This window comes from Dromaius novaehollandiae, chromosome W, assembly GCF_036370855.1.
Source record: "Dromaius novaehollandiae isolate bDroNov1 chromosome W, bDroNov1.hap1, whole genome shotgun sequence".
Taxonomy (NCBI): Eukaryota; Metazoa; Chordata; class Aves; order Casuariiformes; family Dromaiidae; genus Dromaius; species Dromaius novaehollandiae.
The window spans coordinates 40,992,023-41,016,750 of NC_088130.1; the positions used below are offsets into that span (position 1 = coordinate 40,992,023).

The window sequence follows — 24,728 nt, forward strand, 5'->3', positions numbered from 1 at the left end:
AGGTGGCAGGGCCGGCAGCCAGCACGCGATGCTCCTGCAGGGACACACCTTGCCTGGGTTTCAAGGATAAGCAGTAAAGGGTTCTGCCTAGGGAACGTCTTGGGAAATGTTTCGGTTTCTCAGGGGATCTTAGCCCCTTAGGCAGATCCCTTTCGTATTTTCTCAGGGTGGCATTGAAGAATTACATGCTGGGCTCCCTGCAGCTGGGACCCTCCTTAGCAGACCTTTAAGGTCTGCTAAGACCTGAAAAACTGCTCCAAGTCCTTCAGGATTTCTTTGCCCTCCTTTTACGCTCCCAGGGAAGACAGAGCCAGGACCTGTTTTTCAATATCTATACAGGCTCTCTGTCTATCTTAACAAGTTATTTGGCTCCATAAAAGCAGATCAGGAGCTCAAAGCAGCTGGTCCTTAGGCCAAAAGCATATCCACATGCTATGCATTTGGGCTTTTGATTGAGTCAAAGTTTAGCCTGGTTTCCCAGGCTGAATGTCAACATCGAGCCCATGGCTGAAAGATGCCTGAAGGACCAGTCACTGGTCTGACGGGGGCTGGCACCCATTGGGAACACACCTGCAACAGAGCTGCTGATTTGGGTGCCTTCAAAAGTGACTTGGTTCCCTTGCACCAGCACTGCCTGGTGAACAAAGCTGTGTGTGGTTAGTGGAGACAGCTGGGCAATTTCCTTCAAAACTACACCACTGCTTTGACCCAAAATCCTGACGTGAACATATGGTCTTTGTGATAAACCTGTTTGCTCATTATTTTGGGGACAGGTGTCAGAATGAAGGTAGTTTGGAACTGTAAAAGCCCAGTGTTTGATGATGCACAACTTAATTAGTTCTAAATGGATCAGTGCAAAACAAAGCCAGAGACATTTAGATTTGGTGAACGTGACTATGACTAACTCAGCTTTCACCTTCTTAAGCCAAGTTTGCACTTGTCTTATAACTTTTGCATTGTTCTCCTTAATGAGACATTAAGTGCTTGTATTTACTAATTGCATTATTTTATATTTAAATGGTATGTAAAACTATTATGACAACATTGTGTTGGCTACAACCTCCAACTACCAGACACTCTGCTTTGTGAAACAGCAACAAAAAACACCCAAGAAAAGAATCCTTGTTTTAATACATTTGTTCCTTGTATATGAGTTACTTGGGCATAACACTCTCATTTTCTTCCTAAGCATATTCACCCCCAAGTCGGACCAGTGCTTGGTCAAACAAGCTTTACTTCCTTCTGTGCACAATGCCATCGGCATGCACAGGTGTGAAACCTTCCCAGCGGTAGCATCAGGTTCAGATGAAGGTTTCAGATTTTGAATTGCGGAAGCTGATCTGGCTCAAACAAAGTGAGTAGCTACTTCTAGAGGAAGAGCCTGATAACAAGAAAATAAAGCCATTATTTTTCTCTTTTTTTTAAGCCTAGCAGCAAGAAGCCAAGAGAGTCATTGGCTCATGTCACACACACAGCTGCAGGAAAGACTGTCGCTTTGTCACTTTCACAACAGGACTAGATGAACAATAAAATACTCTGAAATCATCAGGGACTATTCATGACTTTTTTTTTCAAGTCACACTGGAGTCAAAGTTAGTAGTTAATTCATCCCTTAAGTCATGTACAGAACATAAAAAAAAGACTGTAGAGAACAAATTACACTACCAAGAGACCAGACTATATTGCTTAACATCTCTGTTCTACTTTCAGCCTCTGTGCTCCTCTGGGATCATCAAAAATCAGGTACTCCAATGGTCAGGTGCAAGCTCTGCTACTGACACTTTCTCTTACTGCCTCACAGAGTCAGTATGAATAGTCTTCACCAGTAAGCATTATTATGGCCATATTGCAGTCAGCTACTGATATTTCCATGAAGTCCTTGAAGATGTTCCCACTTCCCCTAGTAAAAGTCTTGGATTCTGTTTGGTCCTGACCCAATACACCAGGACAGGCATTAATGCACTTGATCTGAAGCTAATTCTTATGCTTATACTTTTGCTGCTTGAATTAACTAAGGATGCTGCTTCACATTCCTTTGCAGGAGTGAGAGATTTATGTGTGTATAGGTTTGGAGAGGGAGAAATGATAAATCTTTTATTAAAAATTTGCACAAAAGATGAGAGCACCATGCTGTAGCTGTGATAAGGAAGGCTGCTTTGGAAAAGCAGAGACCATATGAAGTCCATTAAGAACTGGTGAACTGCATAAAAACGACGACAACATCCTTTCCTGTGACTCCTTGGAGTATAAGAGCTAGCATAGTGCTTCAAAGGCACTTCAACAATAACTTAATTGGAGGCTTACGGTCAGACACTTAAACCCATGTAGGGCAGTGAGAAGAGGGAAATGTGTTCTCTCTTTGTAAAAACTCCCATGCGCCTTATCTTATTTTCTCTCTTTTAGTGTTTACTCACAGTTCATCTTTAGTGAGGGTGAGTCGGTACTACATGAATGAATGAAGAAGTCTTTGAAGTTGCTGTATGAACAATGTAGTTGAAGCTTTTCTTTGATAAGATCAAATGAATAAAACCATTTGCTATTAACATATCTTTAACTGATGCAGCTATTATGTCTTTAAAGAATTAAGAGTCTTTTCTGGATCCATGTTTGCAGCTTCCATTAAGGCTAATTGTTCTACAAATGCATATTTAGAAGGAGATGTGCAAAATGGTAATTGTGATACATTTGCACGCATGTCTTGCTTTTAATCCAGAAAGAGCTTAACATGGTTTACAAACTTACCAACACACTTACACACGTTATAAATGTAGAATCACTTTGTCAGCAGCTGCTGTACAGCCACCTCGAGGTGAAATGCAACAGCTGTGTAACACCACAGAGCAGCATCGTAGAACATGGCAGTGGCCAGGAACATAAATTGCCTTATCCAGTTGAAGCCATAGGGAGAATTCTAGGTAAGTAGCATGTAAATTACTCAAATTAAAATTTGGCTTGATCATGGGAGCTAACGGTCCTACTGTTGCAGAGAAAGTACTGTGACATTTTTAATATGGCAATTTGCCTGAACCTCTGTTTCATGTCTCTGCAGAAAGACAGCACCTCCAACTGCACTGTGGTCGCTGACAGGGGCTGGCCCTTGGTCTCTGGCCGAGTCAGATGAGTGCCACCTACAGCATTAGCAACACCTTTTTGTCCAGAGCTTGGGTTTTTCTCGGCTGGTTCTCAAGTCTGAACCTGCCTAGATAGACAGCGAGACCAGGTGAGACCACAGCAGCAAGTGTAAATTTCATAAACAGAGAAAAACGAAAAATTTTTTAAAAAGGGAGAACAAGCAAGTGGCTGAAGCGACTGGAAGCCTGACTAGATTTCGCCTGCCCTGCTGGGTGGGCTAGCTGGTAGTGCTGGGAAATAGGAAGCAGACAAGCGAAACCACCCCGGCATCAGCACTTCCACTGTCTCGGTTGTAGGAGCAGGGAAATGGCACTCTGGCCTGTAGATGCTACGTCTCTCTGTGCTTCAAAGTTACCTTACAAAGCAAGTGTGGGGGGTCCTCTGCAGCTGGGTGATCCACTGTGATTGAAACAGATTGATCCTTATTCCATGAAAATACTTGCTTTCTGAATCATGGAAATGTAATATCTCTTTACTCCACTTGGGCTTTGAGATTCTGGAAAATTTTGGCATGTTTCCCATCAGTGTGATCTCCTTTGGAAAGAAAGAAAGAAGAGTGCTTTTTTTCATGCCATCTGTTGTCTTTCCTACATCCCATGTGCCTAATCCCATGTGATTGACTGTGCCTCATCCCCAGAACTTGCCTATTAGCTAGACTTCACAATATCTTCATACACTGTACTGCATTCATCCCCCTTCCTGCTGCAGGACAATAGTCCTTCCTTTCGTAGTGAGGCCCTCGCTCAATGGCAGCTGGTGTTTCGGCCGTTAATCCCCATGTGGAGTTTCTGCCATTGCAGGGCAGCTGTAATTTCCGTTCCTGGGGTCTCTGCCCAGGGAGGTAGCCGTGGGAATAGAGCGGTGGCACCCAGCCCTCCCCCCTGCACCCGAGCAGCGCGGGGCTTCTGCACAGCACGTGGGCGCCTGGGGAAGGGATGCTGTGACTGCTTCTTGCTGTGGTCCCCTCTGGCAGTCTTGTTGCCATTGCAGACCTCCCCCCAGAAATTACCTGCCGTGCAGAATCCAGAATGAAAGAACATTTTGCAAAGGAAAGGATCCGTCCTGCTGGCAAATACTTCTCCTTTCGACTTCAACTTGAAGAAGAAAGCTCGTGAAGGAAAAACAGGAAGTCTGAGGAGGGAAAGAATGCCTGCAGTGAGAAGGGCGCCTGTGTGTGGAGGGGCTCCCAGGCGGGCTGCAGGCACCAACCCACTGCGGGGCTGGGCTGGCCAGAGCCTGGGCCTGGGGCAGCCCTGGCACGGGTACTGTCGCCGCTTCGGGCCCGAGCGGCACGTCGATGAAAACAAAGCACAGCACTAGTGGAAACTAGCTGGAGACCATGTGTTGTCAAGCTCTCCTCTGCCTCCTGCTCCAGATGGGGACCACATGGAGGCCAAAGTAAAAGTGCAGCAAATGAACCTAATCCTCTAATTCTCTGCCTGCAGTGAAATGGGCTCTCACTACTGCTCTCCTAATGAAAAAGCAAGTAGTCAGTCATCTGTCTAGGTCGCACTTATTGCTTCTTATTGGCATAACTGAATTTTACCACGACTGGCCAAATTACAATCTTTTTTTTTAGCCTATTTTGCAAAAGAAATAAGAAACATATTTTTCATTTGGGAAGACAGCAACATGCAGCTTTATTTTTTCTTTTTGTACTGGTTTTGTTTTACAAAAAGCAATTTCCCCAACTTTTCTAATTACCCACCATAACCCTTTGATCTCCCTCTAACCTTGCTATTAATTACTTCTCTAAATAAAGCAGCAGCAGCAGCTTTTCACAAGACTTTTATTCTTCTTAGGACCAATACAACTGCCATCAAAGAGGGTAAAAGGCTTTCAATTCACTTTAGACAAAGGGACTTGCATTAGGCTCTTTGTGAAAATGCATAATCTACCATTAAAAGTAAGGCAGGTCACTCCTCCATCCTTCTCCTTCTGTTAGTTTTAGTGAAGTGAATCAGCACAGAGGTAGAAATCCTGATACTAACAGAAAATAGTAGTGTTCCCAGCAAATGCTGTGCAACGTACAAATAAAGGGCTGCCTGTCTCTCCTGCCATATATCATGTACACAGTGTTGCTTTACTTACCAGAGTGGCTTACAAAATCTTTTTTTCTTTTTCTTTTAATGACATGTCCAGGAAAATAATAAAAGGCAGGATTTCCACATGCTGTTGTTTACTGCTGCCTAGCTTGTACTGAGAAACGTACATGGCAGCTCTTTGGACGTGCAATCTTTTTGTCTGCTAGCCATACAGCTGGAAATCCTGTTCCAAATGTCCTGGAAATTCATGGACAAGCACAGAACTAATTGCTATAATGTATTTTTAAGTATCTGATGAAATTACAGGCACAGCACACTCTAGTCAAATTATAACCACCAGCAATTATATTTGATGTAAGGAAGGTACAGACTAATCTTCTGTCAATGTGCTTGTGTAACTTTCATGAGAGTTTCAAGCTGTGTAAGTTAGTGTTTAATACAAATGACGCTGGCATGGGAAAATTTTTATTCCTCAAGGTGTGGAGATAATGATCTCTCACTCAGTTATTGAACTCTTAAAATCCCAGTTACTCAGATAAAAATTTCCCACAATGCATTTTAAGTTGTGACTTGATTCAGTGTCCTGATCCAAATTATTTCATATAGACTTTGTTGTTGCCCAGGCAGTTCTGGGCTATTTTCACTAAAACATATGTAAATGAAATAAAAACTTAGACTAACACCTACATAGCATGCCTTGGAAGGAAAACTGGGCACACAGGTAGGGTGGGAGCTGCAATATGGTGCAATCAGGTCAGGGTATGGAGTATTCATAAGATCATAGGATATTTTTTCAAGTTGCAAAGGACCTCAGGATGTCTCTAGCCCAACCTCCCGCTCAAAGCAGGCCCATCTCTGAGATCAGACCAGCTTGCTCGGCTTTTTCCAGTCAGGTCTTGGACACCTTCAAGCACAGAGATGGCACAGCTTCTCTGAGCAGCCTGCCTCCCTTCTTGGCTGTCTTCATGGGGACGAAGTTCCTCCTTATTTCCAGGCTGAACATCTCTTGTTTCAACTTGAGCCTGATGTCTCTCATCCTCCTGCCATACACACTGTGAAGTGCCCCGCTGAACTCGCTGCAGTTTATTGATGTCTTTCCTGTACTGAGGGACCCAAAACTGGATGCAGCATCTAGGGGAGGTCTAATCAGGGCCAGCTTGAGGGAGACTGTCCCTTCCCCAATCTGTTGGCTATGCTCCTGCCGATACAGCCGAGGATGCTATTAGCCTTTGCTGGAGCACCCTGCAGGCTCATCTTCAGCTCACTGCCCAGCAGGACCTCCAGGGCCTTTTCTGCACAGCTGCTCTCCATCCCTCAGACCCAGCCTGTCCCATCACAGGGGTCTTTGTATTTGTCCCTGCTGGCTTTCATACGGTTCCTGTCAGCCCATTCCCCCAGCCTGTCTAGGTCCCTCTGGATGCCGTCCGGCCCTTGAGTGTACCAGCTGGTCACCCCAGCTCAGCATCATCTTCCAACCTGAGGAGACAGAAGTCATCTCCACCAGGTCACTGATAAAGATTCCTCCTCTGCAGCTTGAACATAGCCATTCAGATCAATTTTTACACTGCTGGGAAGCCAGTATCAGTTGAAAGGTTGACATTCAGAGCACATTTCATCTTCGACCACCTGACGAATTAACACTCAGTTCTTCTAGGTGAACAATCATTTCTCCTTGGTTGCCTCTCAGCTGCATCCTCTGTTGCTACCTAACCTCATATCCTGTCTTTATTCACTTAACTGCCATCCCACCCAGTCTCATCAAATAACTCTCAATATCTTCAAGGGGGGAAAGCTTCTCTTGTCTTCTTCCATTACCTTGCTCTCATGTAGTATTTGCATCATCTCTACTTCTCTCCTTTTTCTTCTCCCTGAGACCTTTTATATTTTTCCCTTTTCCACTCTTGCTGTGATCCTTCTTTTCTACACTTGTCTATGTCCTTTTTCTGTCATTTTCTACCTTCTCATTTTTCTCCTCTTTTCCATGGTTCCTCTCCTTCATATTAGTCCTGTTCCTCCTCTTTAAGAACACTTTTCCTTTGCTACTACTCTGAAATTGTAGTCCTGGAAGATACTTTGATTACATTAAATCAGAGCATTCCCAAGTGTTACTACTCAGTGTTATCAGTGCAGCTATCAAAGGCAGGCAAGCAGCCAAGCCAAGACTGTATTTCATCAGAATACACACTCCCAAGTGCACCATCAGGAGAAGGTATTCCCTCAGATTGCTCATTTGTCTTCTTTATTTCAAAGTACGTCAAACTCGAATTCAAAACCTAGTAACAGCCAAGAAGAAGCTTAACCTTTATGAATTCTTTCTTACGGGTTTTCAGAGTCTTTACTTGAGAACCACTTCCTTTCAATGGGACTTGCTCTCCTGAATTATTCAGCTGTTTCTGAAAGCCATACCCTTAAATAATCCTACCTTATCTATGAAAAAGAGAGAGCATAAAAAATTCACAGATGTCATAACTATAGACTGTGGTTCTATAACATTTAGTCTATAATATGACTTACTTTGGCCTGTCAATTAAATTTGCAGACATTTTTATGATTTGAGATTTGGGCTGAAAAATAAAATATTTTCAGTACATTTTGCCTGAAAGAAAGGGAACAAAACCAAAAACTTTTTTCTGTATTTAATTTAAATGCAAGCCAAAAATCATAATTTTATCAAAATGCTGAAAAACATTCAATAAAAATGGTCCTATTTATATTGCAGGAGACTAGTTTTGCTAAACAGAACTTAGACGACAAATTGGAACTGGTTTAATAAGGATAATATCTTTGAAAATGACACGAGACTTATTTTTCAGAGGACATGCACACAATAAATTTCTGAAAGACAGTCTCATACTGAGTGCCAAAAATATTCTACTGGTAGAAGAAAATGGTAAAACTGTAAGCTATAACAGACATAAAAAGTGTTAAAAAAAGGATTTTTAAAAGATTCTTTTCAGAGGATACAAGAGTTGTCATTTTTGTTTCTCACCTTGCAGTCATGTTGGATGTGAGAATTCTTTTCAGTCAATATCAAAGTCAATATCAAAGTCAATATCTTTCAGTCAATCAGTTATCTTTTTGCTCGGACAGTGCAGAAGAGCTGAATCCTAGTTGGTGCTGGTGTTGCAGGACCCAAATTCAATTTCTTTCATTCCTCTTCTAAAATAAAGTAAAATAATGACCTCTTTGCCCTAAATGTTCTCTGTAGCATTAATACTTTTTCTTTAATAACATAAATTATATCCGCTATGCATATCTAAATTCTGCATTCAGTGACACAGAGTTAGTAAAGATATTCATTGATTTTACTGAGTCACGCTGATGTAAAGGAGAACAAAATACTAAACCAACACCAAAATATCATAATCTGTTCTGAGGCATAAAGCAAGTTTGTAGAATTGGTGCATTTGTCATTTTATGGACAAAAGAGATAAGGAAGGCAGATTTATGAGCGACTTCTGCAAACCTTCTTTCTAGCAGGGGAATCCTGGAGGTGATTTTGCTCAGATGGAAGTTAGAGGAGCTTTACGGCTGCTTTATCTTACACCAAATGGCATGCCACAATAAGAGCCCCCCCGATTCAGGATTGCTCTGAGGGTTGCAAAGGGTGCATGGGTTTTATTTGACCAAAGGATATAGCTGGAAAGGACAGAGAAGCTTTTGCACACCCAAGCCCATCTTTAGATTTGAAAGAGCTGCTTGCCATAGTCTGTTCTGGCTGGCTGGCCTACGACTAATTCCCAGCATGGCTTCTATACCAGCAAGGGGCAGGAGTGCATGTGTACATTTCAGTATCTGTGTTTCGTTACTCATAATCTGCATAATTGATTGTTAGTTGCAAATTATACCGGATAATTGCAAGTTATTTTTAACAAATTGACTAATATTGGCAGATATGGTTAGTACAAGGCAAAATCCTGAGCTTAACAACTTTCCTAGAGCACAGTGAAAGGAGAGTCTTCCCATGCCCTATGGATCTGGAAGATGTTGGCAGCGGCCATAGGGAGCGTTAGCAAGAGTTTCTCTGCTGTTTTGCCAGGGCTGCCCTGGGCCCCGGGGAGATGCTCTCCTAGGCATCGGTCTGACACCCAGAGGATGCCTATAACACGGCACACGGGCAATTCAGGGATCCCATGACTCTAATTACTTCTCTGAGGGGCAAATCATGTTTATGTTGAAATATTCTGAGGTTTGTGCTGAAGGTAGAGAGGTATTTCTACTAACAGAAATGATTAGCTCTTAAGTGGATACAACACTGCTAAGAACCCAAATGAGTGTTTCATAAGAACAGCCCACAATTCTGTGTTTATTGTGATAATAGCTTTTTACTTTCCTGCTGTTTCCTGCAAACAATTCCTCACTGTTTGTGCAAGCTGCAGGGGGGAAAGGGAGTGACCCATGAAGCAGCAGTTTGTGCTGGGCTGTATTTAACTGGCCACTGGTAATTTCTGAAAAAGCTCTCACAAGAGCACAATTTACAAACATGTGGTTTGGTAAGAGCGCTGTGTCAAGTATGCTGCACAAAGCTGTGCAGCAGTGGTGTCCTGGGAGGGCGGCGTGAGCGCTCTCCGGCGCAGAGCGAGAGGCAAGGCAAAGGCACAGCTGGGAGCAAGGCGGGAGAGGAGGATAGGGGAATTCAGCAGAGACTAAGTGTCCCTTTCTCAGAAGGCTTGAGGAAAATTCTGCAGTGATACATCATAGTGATCAAAGACCAGAAAAGGTTCAAAAGCAGCCCAGCAAGGACCTGCCGTCTCTCCCCCTCTTGCCTAATGCCCTGACAGGCAGGAGGGAGTGCGGAGGAGGTGGGCCGGCAGCATGGCTGTTGCCATAACAAGCTTACCTTGGCCCCTCCGAGCTTCCTCCTGCTAGCATCCGCGTCAGGGGTGACATGCAATATTTCTCTCTCGTCATTCGCCTCTGCCAGGCATTTGCCTGTCAGTGTTGGTGTCCCAAGAGGGAGAATCGTCTCCATGTTGTCTTCAGCAAATGGGCCAAGTCAGGGCTGTTGCGAGCTAGGAGGGGACACAGAAAAGAGATCTGAGAGCTACACAGTACATGAACTCCTCCTCCTCACTTTGTCTCATGCTTTTGGGTGATGGATCTTCTTGCTGTAACCTCATTTCACACATGAACCATGCTCACTCTGCAAACTCGATGCCATCTGAGGACGGACTGAATTACTGTAGCTCTTGGACCCATCTCAACCACACAACTTTTAGTTCAGTAAGGCTTTTGCCCATTCAGTGTGCATGAAGACACCTACAAAACACCCAGCTACCCACACCCACACCCACACCCCACCAATCCTTTTACTATTTATTAATGCAGAAAGGCAGCAGGTTTGTTACAATGCAGAGTGGCACAGGAGTTTCCCAGTCATCTTTTCTATCTATCCTTGCTCCTGCTTGGAGACAAGGCCACCTTTTCAGGTTTGACAAAAGTTTCTGTTAGCCTAAAACTGAATCACCTTTTTATCACCTTCTTATCAAAGGGATTTATTCTGGGGACACGCTCTGGGCTTACTACTTCCCTGGACCCTTACTAAAAGACGTGACATTTTTACACCAGAGATTGCCAGATGGTACTCATACACAGTTTTACAATTTATTTTTTATTGTGTCCAAGGAACACTTTTGCCTCTGGGGAAAGGGCCATGCTGGTTTTCAGTAGTGTTTCTTCTGGGGGAGCAGTAGTTGGCAGCAAGGGAAGTCACTGTCTCTGCAGTTAGAATCAGCTCTTAGGGCAAGTAACTCTTAGCAAGGGGAAATTGGTGCCTGAAAGAAAGGAAGGAGTATACATGCATTTTGATCATTTCAGTTCCAGGACTGCTGTGTATATCTTTAAATAAAGCTAGAAACATGAAGCCATTTGACTGCATATCATCACTCCCCCTTGGCAGAGGATATAATTAATTTAAAAAGTATGAAGGCATTGAGTTCATGTGCAAAATAAAAATAGGGATTATTTATTATTAAGCATTATGTATAATCCTCAGGTTTGCAGAAAAAATAGCTAATTAAAATATCTTGTATCTAGGTTTTACTGTTGAGATGACAATAAAAAAGAAAGCTAGAAAAATCTTAGTAAAAACTTTTCATTAACAGTTCTGATGATCATGTTTGTAAACACTGCAAATAAAAATAAAAGGGGCATCTGGGAACAAAAAATAAAGGCTATTCCTACGAAACAGAAGATTTTCTTAGAAAGCAGCGATTCAGAGAAAAAATTAGGAACCATCATAAATAACTGCCTCAAAATGAGCTCTAAGCATCAATCTATACAAATAGAGCTAAGGCAATCCTTGGATAACAAAAGTAAAAGCATTAAGAACAATAGTAATGCCACCTAGCTGCTATCTGGGGCTTTTCATGACAGCTTCCAAAGCACAAAGGGAGTAAGATTTAGTACTGAGCTACCACTAAATATTTTTTGATTTAATCAAAACCAAGCCCCCAAAACATAAATTAAAAATAATCTCAGAATAAATGGAACATTTTTAATGGCAAAATGAAGAATCTAATGAAATGAAATATTTGGGGCTTTCTGAGAATTATTTAATATGCTTTATTTTGCAGTCAATTTTGAATGAAAATACCATTTTCAAACTCAGAGTTTCATTTAATAATGTCTCAGAGAAAATTAAAGAAAAATTAAATTTTCCTCTAGCCTTTTTCCAAAAAATTGACTGAGAGTCCATTTCTCAAGTACTGTATATTTTTTTTTGCCATCTCTAGCAAAAGACAATTGTAAAGATCCCATCCCTAATACAGTGTTCATGAAAACTCTGCTAAAATGTGGCACCCAGTTTTCTTGTCCATATTTCAAAAAAGGAAACATGAAACAAATTTCAAAAAAGGGCTACGGGCAGGGAAACACACCTTTCCATGTGAAGCTTAAGGATATCAGACCATTTAGCTTATCAGAATTAATCCTATGCAGTATCTACTCAGCGTGGATCGATACCTGGTGAAAAGCTACCTGATACCCGGGGCGAAGCTCATTTACCCTGAAAACGGCCAGATGAGGTCTTAGAGCTAGGCATTAACATTAGTAAGCCTCAGGGAGGGTGTACAGTCTTGGAAAAGGTGAGGGTCCCTAGGTGTGCTGAAAATCTGAAAAAGGCCACTTCGCCTCACTCCCAGGCTGTACCCACCTTTGCTGCCGGGGGACCCATGCACGGAGTTGCACGGGTTGCTAGATTTGGGGGCCAAAAGGAATTTCCCCCAAAGTCGGAGTGGCAGCGACGTTTGATGCTTTTTATAGCCCCCGGCGGTATGAGGGACCATTTGACCCATCAGTTCCTTCCTTTGGAAAGGCTTTGGGGATCTGGGGATATCTTAGTTGACTCCTGTTCCCCATAATACACAATAGTTTAGGACTTTGCGTTAGTAACCAGGCTAAAACATTCTAGCCCAGCCCAAGTTAGTGCGCTCTATTTAGGAGATTCTGATTGCAATTTAAAACCTGTGAGGTCAGACCACATGATCTGACCTGCTGGTCCCTTCTGGCCTTGAGACCTCACTGCGTAGCTAGGATTGAGCCAGCAGTACTCCCCGCTCCCCAATGTGTGAAACACTGTTACACGATACCATTGTTTTAAGCAGAATATGCCTTCCCAGGGACCCCTTCCAGCCCTAATTGAAAACAAGAAGACCTGTGCTTTCAGATTAAAGGCCCTCATACATTAGTAATAAATCTAATAAAAGAAATTGATTAGTAACTCGGCAATGGCCAGACCTTAGGGCAGATAATAATGCTCTGGGTGCTGGCAAGCGCACAGGAGACAGACTGCACAATTTACTTACGACTGTGCAGCAGCCGTAGTTCATACAAAATCATCCATATGTTGCACAGAGCTTCTATTTAATGCTTTTTTTTACCCTCATCTAGAATGAACAGTCAATGTGCCTATGCATTTTAAACACAGTTCCAGGATTATGAGAAAGTTTCTCATATTTAGGAGGTGCCAAAGGTCACCCGTGACAACACTGTGAAGAAAACACGCTATTACAATACCTTTTTATCTGGAAAGAAGCCATTTTGTGCTAACAAGGAAAGAATTGTCCCATATTTTCCCACTGCCTGAAATAACGTGTCATACATAGCAGAGACATTTTTGTTTTCAAACGCGATAATGCATGGTTTGGCTGCCGGTACATTTTACAAGTGTGTGTTCATATTGTATACAAGTATTGCAAGCATACTAACAGGTATTTTGAATGCTAATAAACTTCACACATCTAGGCAAGATTATTTCAGAATGTGCTTAATTCTTAGCAGGGAATATGTAAATCTTCATCTATAGCAAAACCTATGAAATTAAAGCAGTATAGATCTGGGGCTGTATTCATCTCCTTTGCACTATGTATTCTCATTTAGAAATAAATTGATTAAGCAAGCAGGAGCCTGGCGCTGCATGTTATTAAACTGATGTTCTGTACAGGTATGATTGGGATGCCAAAGCATTATGTTAGCAGTCTCCCTGCACGCCACAAAGGTCTCTAAACTGTATCACTTCAGCCCCGGTCCCCTGGTTGTCCACAGCAGATACATATCAGTTCACTTCTGAGGTCCAGTCTGCAGTTAACCAATTCAATCCCACTGCAGGAAAACTTCAAGGTACACCATAGGATGGTTCCACAGGCCCTACAGCGGTCGGCCCAGGGATCAGGGTTTGCTATGGATCAGATAACAACGGCAATTTAGGCTTACAGCCTAGCAGGCAGCTGTCATTCAGTCTAGAACATTACACCATTTTTTTGTTGTCAGAACGTTATGAAGATTATGGTAAAGAAAATTATGAGAAAATTTCAAATTGCTTTGGGATTCAGAATAGAGTAGTAACATAAAAGAAAAGGAAGGCTTTGGAAAAAATTAGCACAGTGTAACTTCTTTTCACATGTAGGAACCAAGAACAAGGCCTCCCTCTGGGCCAGGAGATTGGCTTCAGTAATGGCCATTACCGGACACTGTAGACAAAAGCAAAGCCCCAGAACGTGAGGGTTAGAATCCCCCACAAAGGACTCTCGTTGTTTAGTTCTTAATCAATTCATTATGCACATTTCCAAATCCTTAAAATATTCATTTTCAAATAACTATGCCTGCAGTTTCATTGGAGTACTATAAAGTAATGAAATTTTTCCTGAAATATATCAATTATATGCAGATCAGCATCTTGTCCAAAATATGCTGTTCATACCCATCATCACTCCAGTGCAGGTATTTTCACCTAAGAGCTCTGTTTAAAAGAGAAGTGTCTATAGATTTCAGCAGTAGATAACACTAGGATTTTTATAGTAGAGCTGATCAGCAATGAAATATATGTAACAAAGAGGAATAACTCATTCTACTCTTTATGAATAGGAGATAACCATATTTCACTGATTCCTCTAATTCTTTTTAAGATAATTGCATAGAGGTACATTTAACACTTGATTAATTATTCAGCGGAAGGAGTTTTAAGTCTCATGAAATGGATTTTACAAGAAACGTCCTAGATATAACACGCAGGGATATTGTGAAGAATATGTCTTTTAACTAGTGTTCTAATTACTTTGCTGTTACTAATTCAAATCTTTTTGTCCTCAAAATTCAATTATGACATTCCTAATCGAAAGGAAGTAAGTGCACTTTCAAAAGCCAGAAAACTCTCCAGAACTGGTAGCATGGATGAACGGCCTGTAGTAGTAGTAATTTTAAACTAGATTTGCCTGCCATTGTAGTGATGTGATCCTGGAATAATGATATTATTAGAATTACATACTGTAAAGACAAATTAAAAAGGAGGCAAATTCTAAAATGAGTATTTCTTTAGCATTTGAATTTCTCTTGCTTCTCATCCCTCTGTCACCTAATCTCTGCCATCTCATATTTGGATCCCCTAACTCTCTAAGTTCTGAATTCATACTAATAAACTATATTAAGATGTTCTCTCACTTCCACATTTATGAAACTAGAAAAATTCCAGAGAATTTGCTTTACACCTTTGGTACATCGTATTCAGGTGGGTTTGAGATCAGAAGCAGAGGGTGTGATTTAGATCTGATTCACCAGGTTAAATCAATAATAAATTCCCTGGTATCCATGGAGCCAACAAATGTAAGAACAATTTGGGACCAGATCATAGCTGCAGGCCTTTCCGACCACTGTATGCAGTCATTTTGTTTGAAATGGAAAAAGAACCAGAGCTGATAAACAAACGTATTCATCTCTGACTTCGTTGTTTCAGTTAAAAATACTAGCATCAGTACACATTCCTCTCTGTTCATGCTTTGCAGTTTATAGACCAGCACATTGCATAGTGGACTTTGAATTCTGATATGCTCCGACTGGATTAAGATTCATGAGTTCTGTGGACCCATAAACGCACACTGAGGACTTATGACTATGGTGCTCGCATCTGGGTTAACCTCTTGGGTGAAATTACTTCTCACAATGCAGATTTTCATCTGGAGCACCTATAACTACCAAAGAAGCAAAGACCAGGACTGGAATACCTGAAGTACTGTAAATCAGGCCTGATCCAAAGCTCATGAAAGTCAAAGTATATTATTCTGATTTCAATGGGATCTAATTGCTTGAAAAAGCTTGCACAGCATAACATTATGAATCATTACATTTTTTATTCTCATGGCATTATCAGTATATATGGTGATGTATAACAAGTAAATTGCCCTAAGTGATTCATAAATCTGTTAATTTATGAGTGATTAAATTAAATAAATTCACAGTGGAGAAATTAAAAGATTATTAGTGTTTCAGGGAAAGCATCATTCTTTCAGTCCTTGCCCTACACAGTATTTTATCTGTGGTGTGTCTTGCTATGTAAGGCATACAGTTAAAGAGCACAATTGCCTCATAGTGTGATGGACCTGTCATGTTGAGAAGGTTTTATCTAAAAGCCAAGAAATCACTTGTCAATGTCAAGTCACCCATCCCTAGTGTGACATTCACATTATGAGTCCAAGCACAGCACAGAGGACGACAAAGCAGTATTGCACACTCAGATCCCATAACTAAATGTGAACAAATGTAATACTCAAGTATAGCTTTCATGATGAAATAAAAGATATCTCACCCATGAAAGGGGATTATTATCTCTGGTATAAAAGCGTGACCCCTCATTAAAATATCCATGGTCAAGTCCATCTCTTCCAGTGAGAGATTCTATTTATTCTCTGGGATTGTTTTAGTTGTCAAAGACCACATTCTAGCTTGAATCAGAGTGTGGGAATTACAAGTGAATCCAGTCAAATTCTCACGAAACTTTTACCAGCTCTGTTCTTCCTGCAGTGCAGCGCTTTACCGATCACTAATACTACTTTGCACAAGTTAGTATTTCTTAGGCTTTCTTAGATGGTGAGTTCAGCCAAATTTTACTGTATTGTGAGCTTTTTTTTTTTCAAGTCTCCTTCTTTATTTCTTTATTTCATTAATTCTAGAGCAGATCGAAACACAGGATAAAAGCTTTCATTTTTTCGTTTCACTATTTTATCAAAATTCAAAATGTTGAGGACATATGTATTTGAAATTGTAAATATTTTATTTTCTTCATCATGCCAAATAATCATTCAGATCTTGTGTCCCTTAGACACCCTCTGTCTCTTCTAGCTGAATATTTACACTTAACTGAGAGAAGTTATCCATACATTGGGAATTTAGTAACTAGTATGAAAAGGTAAGCTATTGCCACATGGATATATCAGGTCCTTTGCTTTCCATAGCTTTTGGAACAAAAAGATGCATCATTATCTTGGTTATCCCCCATTAGTTAATGTCAACTACTATTAGTTAATGTCAACACTTCAATAGCACAGATAAATCAATTAAACAAAGGTGGCGTGCTTTCTACAGACAGACATGCTGGCCACTTGCTCAATCATTTGCCCTATTTTCAGTGGCTTCTTCTTTTTCACACCGGCATAGATCAGGGAGTAATTCAAATGTGGATGGGGAAATCATTTGAACTGACTCCAAATATCTATGTATGACAGACCCTATTTAATAAAGAAAATTAACTGGGGGCAGAAAGCAATTAGCACTGTGCTAACACTTAACAGCCAGCTAGCTCCAGTAAAAAAGGAAGTCCTATTGGAAGGATTATGGTGACTAATTATTAAAAGAAGGATGTGAAAGGGTACTGGCTTAGGAGCCCTTTTTCATGAACAGAAATCTGAGAAGATGTCAGGTGACACATGGGAGAAGTTTGGGATGGAGTTAATTCCTGTATTTGCTTTACAAATGAGCAGAAGCCCTATTTCCATGAGTAAACACCCATCAGATGTTTTTCACTGCAAGAGCTAGGAAGAATGCAAAGGCAGAAATTATTTCAAGAAGGCAATAAAATAGCTGGAGGAGGAAACAATAGATATTTGTCTTGGTGTCCCTGGGCAGGGTGCCAGAGCAGAAGGCGGTACTGGGCAAGCTCAGGTGCTGCAAAAGGGAATGGATTATTGCCAATGGCATTTCTGCAGTCCTGGGAGAGACTGGCAGGAGGCCAAAATGCTGCAGTACAAGGTGAGCTAGGCAGAACAGAGCCAGGACAGCAGCTGGGGTGCAGTAGAGAGAGGCGAAATCTGTGCTACATCTGGGCTGTGAAGAGAGGCCATGCTGACTCAAAAAGGCTGGGATAGCATTTGGGAGGGATATCAGTATGCGGTTTTTTTTCCCCTGGACATCTGCTATTGGCCCCGGTTCCCTCTGTGGACACCACTCCCTCTCAAAACTTAGGACCTCTCTGTGAGAACAGAGGTTAATCATGGCTACAGAGAACAAGAAATGAAAATATACTAGGGATGAGGAGCAAACAGTTAAAAACCAGGGAACCAGCAGAGGAATCAATGCAAAACATCCCTGGCAGAGCTCACTATTCCCTGAAAGGCATCCAAGGAGCCAGTGGACTTTGCCCATGGTGCTCTGTCTAGATTTTTGGCCACTGTTGGAGACAGGATCCTGGGCAAGATACATCTTCAGTCTGATCCAGCACAACCTAAAAATCACCTTCTACTCACCAAAGTAGCACTATAAATAATAGTATCCAAACCTGCTACCCAGTTTTCATTTTTCTTCAGACAGATACATTGCCTGCTTTCTTGTCACAAATCTTCTAAGATAGGTATTCTTCCACATGATGAAGGATTTTATGCTAACGAGTATATTCAATATGTGTAGGCAGATGCTTTATGTATGTGTGATAAGTAATGGTCCCTTTGAGAGGTATAGTAACCAAAAAAAATGTGTTTCTTGTAACAATCCACAAAGCACCCTTTGGCAAAAAAAAACACATTAATTCAACAACCTCCAAGGTATTATTTGTAAAAAGACATCATTTCCCATATTGGACATCACCTCCAGTTAGCTTCCACTTGGCCGGTAATGTAATAACACTTAAAATTTCTCCATTCATGATTTTATTTTGTATACATTCTTACTCTACTTCAGCTGAGGGGAATTTAAGATATATATATAACATATATATTCCAAGCTCTTCCATGAAATCTTACACTTTGATTCATGTAGTTTTTGACAATAGACTTCAAGTGCTTTATTTTAATAAGGACTGTTTTCATTACACTGTTTGGGATTTGGTGGAAGAAACACACTTGGAGAGTTTGTCTGTCTCTTAAAAATTTAGCTAAAGGCCTTTAAGGTCCTGTTTCTTGGACCATAAAACTTGTCTGTTATGATTGAAATGAGAATTCTGTTTGACCTTTTGCAACTTAATTTCACACTTGATTTCCACTGCTGCCACTACTTTACCTCAAAGACTGAAGCTGTGTCCTTCAGACGGGGAGGGTCTCTTTGGCAGTTCTAGATGGAAAGGCGAATGTCTGGTCTGCCTGAACCAATTACTCAGTTTTGATGCAGAACTGACCTTTTAATCCCAAAATAAAATGCACATTAGATTTCACATTCCTTCAATAGGAACTACAGGAATCCTTATCTAACATGGCCATTTATGGTGCAATAACTGTGTACTCGTCATTTAGTCTTAAAATACCTTTTACTCAAGTTTTTAACAATGGAACAATTGTGTAGCCTGTAAATGTCTATTTAGTATCCTCTAGAGTCACTGATTTACCTATTTGATATTTCTGTAAATGTTGCTCTTGATACTCCAGTTTCACTCATGTAAACACAGCAGTGACTCATGTCCTGGCCTATCCAGCACACACCTGTAATCAGTTCCATCTGCCACCACATGTTCTATTAAACCATTGCTTCTTATCCTTGGCCTTTATCTAACTCAATCATAGATGAAACAATAACAAACAGTTAAAACAGAGACTGTGATGTGCTTGTAGGTGCCAATGCCTTACCCAATCTTAGGTATGAATTTGAGTTTTTTCAGAGCTACAGGAAGTTTTCTAGTTTTCTAATTTTGAACTGATAGCTGTGATGCAGAAGGCAGTACTTTTTCCCATCAGCAGTGTGCAAATCATTAGCAAGGGTCGTCACAGGGCTGATGGCATTTCAACCTCCTGGACCTTCAGTTTCTTCAGTTTTTGACGTATGTGCTGATGCAGGCAGTGAGATGGCTGCTGGTGATTCTTTGTCATGACGTATGCCATGTACTGCAATCACTTCACACAAACTATCAGGGAGCCTTCCATAGATAACAAGTATAAGATACTGCTACTCAGGGCTCAACTGCAATTTTTGACCAAAGTGTCTCCACAGGAAAACAGGATTTTTCTGCTCCACTTTCACCATTTGGGATAACATACTGTTTTATCCACAAAGAAGCATATAAATAAATAAAATATTCATATAAATAGACACATAGTATAACTTCCCAAACAGGTTCTGGAGATGAAGCCCTTCAGATTCTCCATGGTGTGACCTAAGTAATACTATGCAGACATGTAATAGCAGGAAGTCTAATGGAAGTAGCATGGCTACTTTCTTGCAACTGGCCTCTTAGCAGATGCAATATCACTTTAACGGATTGGTCTGCTAGAGCACACATCTAAGATGTGTATTAATGGATAAACTTTCACCCAGAAGCTATAAAAAGTCATATGCTCCTCTAAGCTGAAGCCTGACCAGAGTAACTTTGAACTCAATACTAGGTGAATTTCTCTCAGTATGAGGAAAGTGGGAAGTAAGTGAAGGAGGGCATGGCAATAAATATATCTTTGCTCCTTTACAGACTAGAAATTAGCACAAGTGTTTCTACAGCTCAGCACAGCTTCCTGTTAGCTCAGCTGATCAGAGCAGGCAAATCTGTGACCTTCTGTGGGCTCCACACCGTAGAAACATGTCTGATTTCTGCTTAGTCAGAATTGAAGAGATTATCTTTTAGATCAGCTAAGCACAATCAAAATAGTAAGACAATTATTTAAGTCAGCAGGATAATTTCTGCTGAGGGACCACTTGCAAAACATACCTGAAAGCCCATCAGTATGGTGAACCATAGTCACTCTCAGCTGCAGGTGGTAAAAAACTGAAATAGTTTGATTCAGGATCAATGGAGGAATACCAGATCCACACAGATGCTGGAGTAGCAGTTGTGCAGAGATCAGTAGGATGAGCACCAGAAAAAAGAAGGAAGCAATCATCCAGTTCAGCCGGTCACTGGTTCAGTTAGAACTGTCAGCTCGACACAGAGCTCTTCAAGGCGCTCACCACCACATCGCCCTGCTCGTCAGCACAGATGACAGTGATAGTTCCTACAGCTGAAAATCCAATTATAGAAACAAAAATCACAAACCTAATAAACCATGTTTAATCCTATGGGCTCTTATTACTTCAATTTTCTCATCTCTTATTTACATATAGTCTAATTAGAATATATGGTCTTTCTGGGTGGTATCTTCATTAAAATCCTGTCCCCAGTGAGGCAACATTAGCATGGAATTTATACTGTACAAAATATAATTTGAATGACTATCAATTAAATCTCCAGTGCATTTCACCCCAGCACGATGAATTATCTTGGACAGTATCATTCAATTTAAGAATTGGCACATACACACAAATGCTACCCATAGAGTCCTTTAAATCTCCTGTAGTGTGCTTGGGCAAAGGTACTGAGTAACAATCCATTTCATTTGTCTATACAGAAATCTTAACAACTTCACTTACATTTATAGGGCTAATAAAACTGAGCATATCTTTTCTCACTGTCCTTTCAATTGTATATTACCATCCTGCTTAGACTACTGTTTTATTACTGAAAAATTAAAAATCATATACCACTTGTATTATAGTATAACTTCAAAGTAAATCATATCACTATATTTCTCTTCCTGGAACTGTATATTCATGAAACTTTTTTAAGGAAGTAAGACTTTTCATTTTATAAATAGCCAGCATATCCTATCAGTACCTTTCCAGGTTGGGGTTTGAGATGAGCAAAAAGTTACACATGCAAAACCAAGAACGTTTCCTTTCTGCTCTGCTGAGATTCACAGTTGCCAATAAGAATACATTTCACTCGCAAAATATGCCTTTTATTATAAAAGAAGGTAGAAGAGGATGCTAGAGATCACAGGATGTATTTTCAACTGCTGCCTCTTCCTCTCATACAGCTTTGGTGTTCAGATTTATTCCTAAGACTTCAAATGAGTTCCAGGGTCACAGACATATCAAAGAAGGAGGTAAGTGCTAAGGAGGTTTGGAGGCAGCAGTAAAAGCAAACACACAAAAGATGACTGAAAATGAAGAATGTCACTTGTAATATTTTTGTAGTGCCAGGAGTTGACTTTTCACACCATCCAGGATAGGAAGAGTGGTTAGATCCTCAGAGTCTTTATTAAAGGAAATGAACAGGTAACAAGCTTGATCCAAAGAGCCAAAATTACCCCAGTCCTATAAGAGTGTCTAGAACTTGCTGAACAAGAGTCCACTATTTTTCACTCCTCCCCACTGGAAGAAAGAACAGGCATTACAGCCACAGACATGGAGCTCATCCGAACTCAGGACACAAAATTGCAACACCAAGTAAAAACCTTCACACCAGGGGAGATTTTTTTTCCTGACATGACAGACCTCTTGAGCCCCTCAGCATTCAGGTGTTCTCCATGCAACCTTGCCTCATGGAGAGGTACTTCTGATCCCTGACTATAGTCTGCTGGTCTTTGAATACTCTGGAGAATTCTCTGGGGACCCAGGATAATTGTTAAGATACCCCAATATCCCCATTCCATGATTTACAGCATCTTTGGGTGAGGTTAACTTCTTGTTAACCAGTTGCCTTGAAGTAATCATTAATTTAAGCCAGGATAATACAAAAAACACAGTAATCTATGCATTGTATGTCACACAATATAAATATAATTATTTACAGCATATAAAATAAACAGTGTCCTTATGAAAGTCCATAGAAAAACAGGTAAGAAACAGAGGAAAAAGCATGCTTAAGCTACTTACACCAAATCGCATTTGAAAAATTCTTGTTAATGAATGCAACCCGAGATGAAAGTACACAAAAACCAGCTTCCCTGTCAAGGAGTCTGTTCAAAAAGCATGTCCAGCAAGTCACCTGGACACAGGGAACGTATTCTCCAGAGATTCAGAAGTACAAAAGAAAATATCCCTATCAAAGCTGTGTTAGCTTGCCTGAGAACTCCTCTCACAGGAATCAGGCAAGGAAGTGCTTTCTGATCTGTAGGTAGGTAGTGAAAAGTCTACCTAAACTCTGAGGGTCAATGTGAGTTGATTAAACTGAAAAGGTAAAAATAAAATAATAAAACATTATGGCAAGGGCCTACCAGACAGCCAACCATTACTTAAGAATCATTTTTAATAGGAAGGATACCACTGGAAAAATACAACCTTAAGAATATTCAGGTTTGTCTCCTGCCTATTTATGGGAAACAGAGAAACACACCAAAAGAAAAGGGTCTTGGTGCACATTCAGGAAAAAGTCTCAAGTTTTAATTTTTGGCTCTTGGGCTCAAAAGCATTCCCCGTTCAGTTCCCGGAACAACATACTTGGAAGAACAGAGAGAGGTCATTGACTAATGTGGTTATATGGTCACTTTCTGCAGTCTCTGCTCAATCTGAAGAAATGAGCAATGTCACAAACCAGATCATACAGAATAACTTCATTCTCTACTTGTATTCAGTAACTTCTGGGTCTATATTTCTCCCACTATGGCCTATTTGCCAAATGATCTTTCCTTGGTATATTACATTGTCTTTGCAATCCCCCTTACAGAACAGGTCAGTAATAGTTTACTAGATCCTGTTTCCAGTGGGAATTAGATATCAAGACAGAGTTGGACTTTAATGTGTTCTAACACTTTCAAATAAAAAGAAGACGACCACAAAAACCACAAGTGCTACAGAAAAGAAAAGAGCCTGTTTACAAGGTCAACACAAAGAGCAGCTTAGTGAATGGAATGACTTCTCAGCTTGGATTACTCTGGGAATAAGCTAAAAGCCTGCTGTGAGTGTTCAGAACAGATATCAGGTGTCTTTACAGCCCTCCTTCTCAAGGTTACCTCACCAATCCTATTTGCTGGAATCCTCATTAAATTAGTAACAGAGAACAACCCTGGAGGAGCTGCCTGGATTCCTTCTGTCCATGTTTCCTGTGGTTCTGGAATGCCCCCTCAAAAGCCCCAAACACCAAGTGCAGGAATAGAAGAAACAGGCAGGCATTTGTTGAAAAAAGAATGTTTACTCTTGATGTGGATCAAAAAAAGAAAACGTACCTGGAAGTAGTATTTTTGAACTTCTACTTTATCCACCTTATACTGTCAGACGGTATTGAGTCAGACCCCATCCTAACACAGTCTGGCAAACACATATGATCTTGAACATCACAGATGTTTCGGGCAGCTCTAACAATGACATCTTCATGTAATTCCTAGTTTGGCAAGAATGTGAAGAAGAGAGTGAATTGCAGAAAGTCGGCAGTACCATAAATCAGCACTTTCGAGCTGAAAAGATGTAACATGAAGATCAGACAGCCACATTAATGCAGACAATGCACATAAGTCTAGGGGAATGTTTTTACTGCAGCCATGTATGATAATACAGGTAAAACAGTACAATTGCTGGAAAATCCTCCTCTTAATTAAATAGCCTCACAGAATTTCAGTCTTCAACAGGCAACTGATTCTAATAATTCTAAACCTTTGGTAACAGACTGTTCTTGGTCCTTGGATACCTTTTGATGCTTGTGCAAGAACCACAGATGTCTGTAGCTTCAATACAATGAAATGAACAAAAGAACATTAAGTGACAAGATAAGTACTCTTGATAATAGCCCCTGGCAATCCTATGTGTCTGTATGTCAGTTGTAGCCCTCAAAACAAAAGATTTCTGCATATCTTCTATGTAGCTCATGCATTACTGCAGATAGGGGTGGATGCTCAATTATTTGTCCCAGCTTTCAAAGTCATAATGCCATCCTACATATTTTTAAGTTTTGAGTGCAAAAACTGTTCAGCAGTTGAATACTTCACTAGCATTCTTTCTCTCTCATGCAATCCACAATACACATGGGGACATGCACAAAGCTTTTGTGACTGAAGCCTAACCCCGAGATTAAGTCACAAACACGTGACATGTGGTTAGACTAAACAAACATCTTTTGGA

General features: G+C 40.7%; 1 long non-coding RNA gene across 1 annotated transcript in view; it reads right to left on the minus strand.

The window, feature by feature from the left end:
- Window positions 1–1,007: 1,007 nt before the first annotated feature.
- Window positions 1,008–24,728, minus strand: part of LOC112983653 (uncharacterized) — a 74,126-nt gene continuing 50,405 nt past the window's right edge. Inside the window, exons 5-11 of the long non-coding RNA XR_010385776.1 lie at window positions 23,840–23,994; window positions 20,566–20,854; window positions 18,936–19,050; window positions 10,018–10,189; window positions 8,167–8,336; window positions 4,142–4,263; window positions 1,008–3,666 (exon numbers count right to left, since the gene is read on the minus strand). This is a non-coding gene — a long non-coding RNA (uncharacterized LOC112983653). The remainder of the gene's footprint in view (window positions 3,667–4,141; window positions 4,264–8,166; window positions 8,337–10,017; window positions 10,190–18,935; window positions 19,051–20,565; window positions 20,855–23,839; window positions 23,995–24,728) is intronic.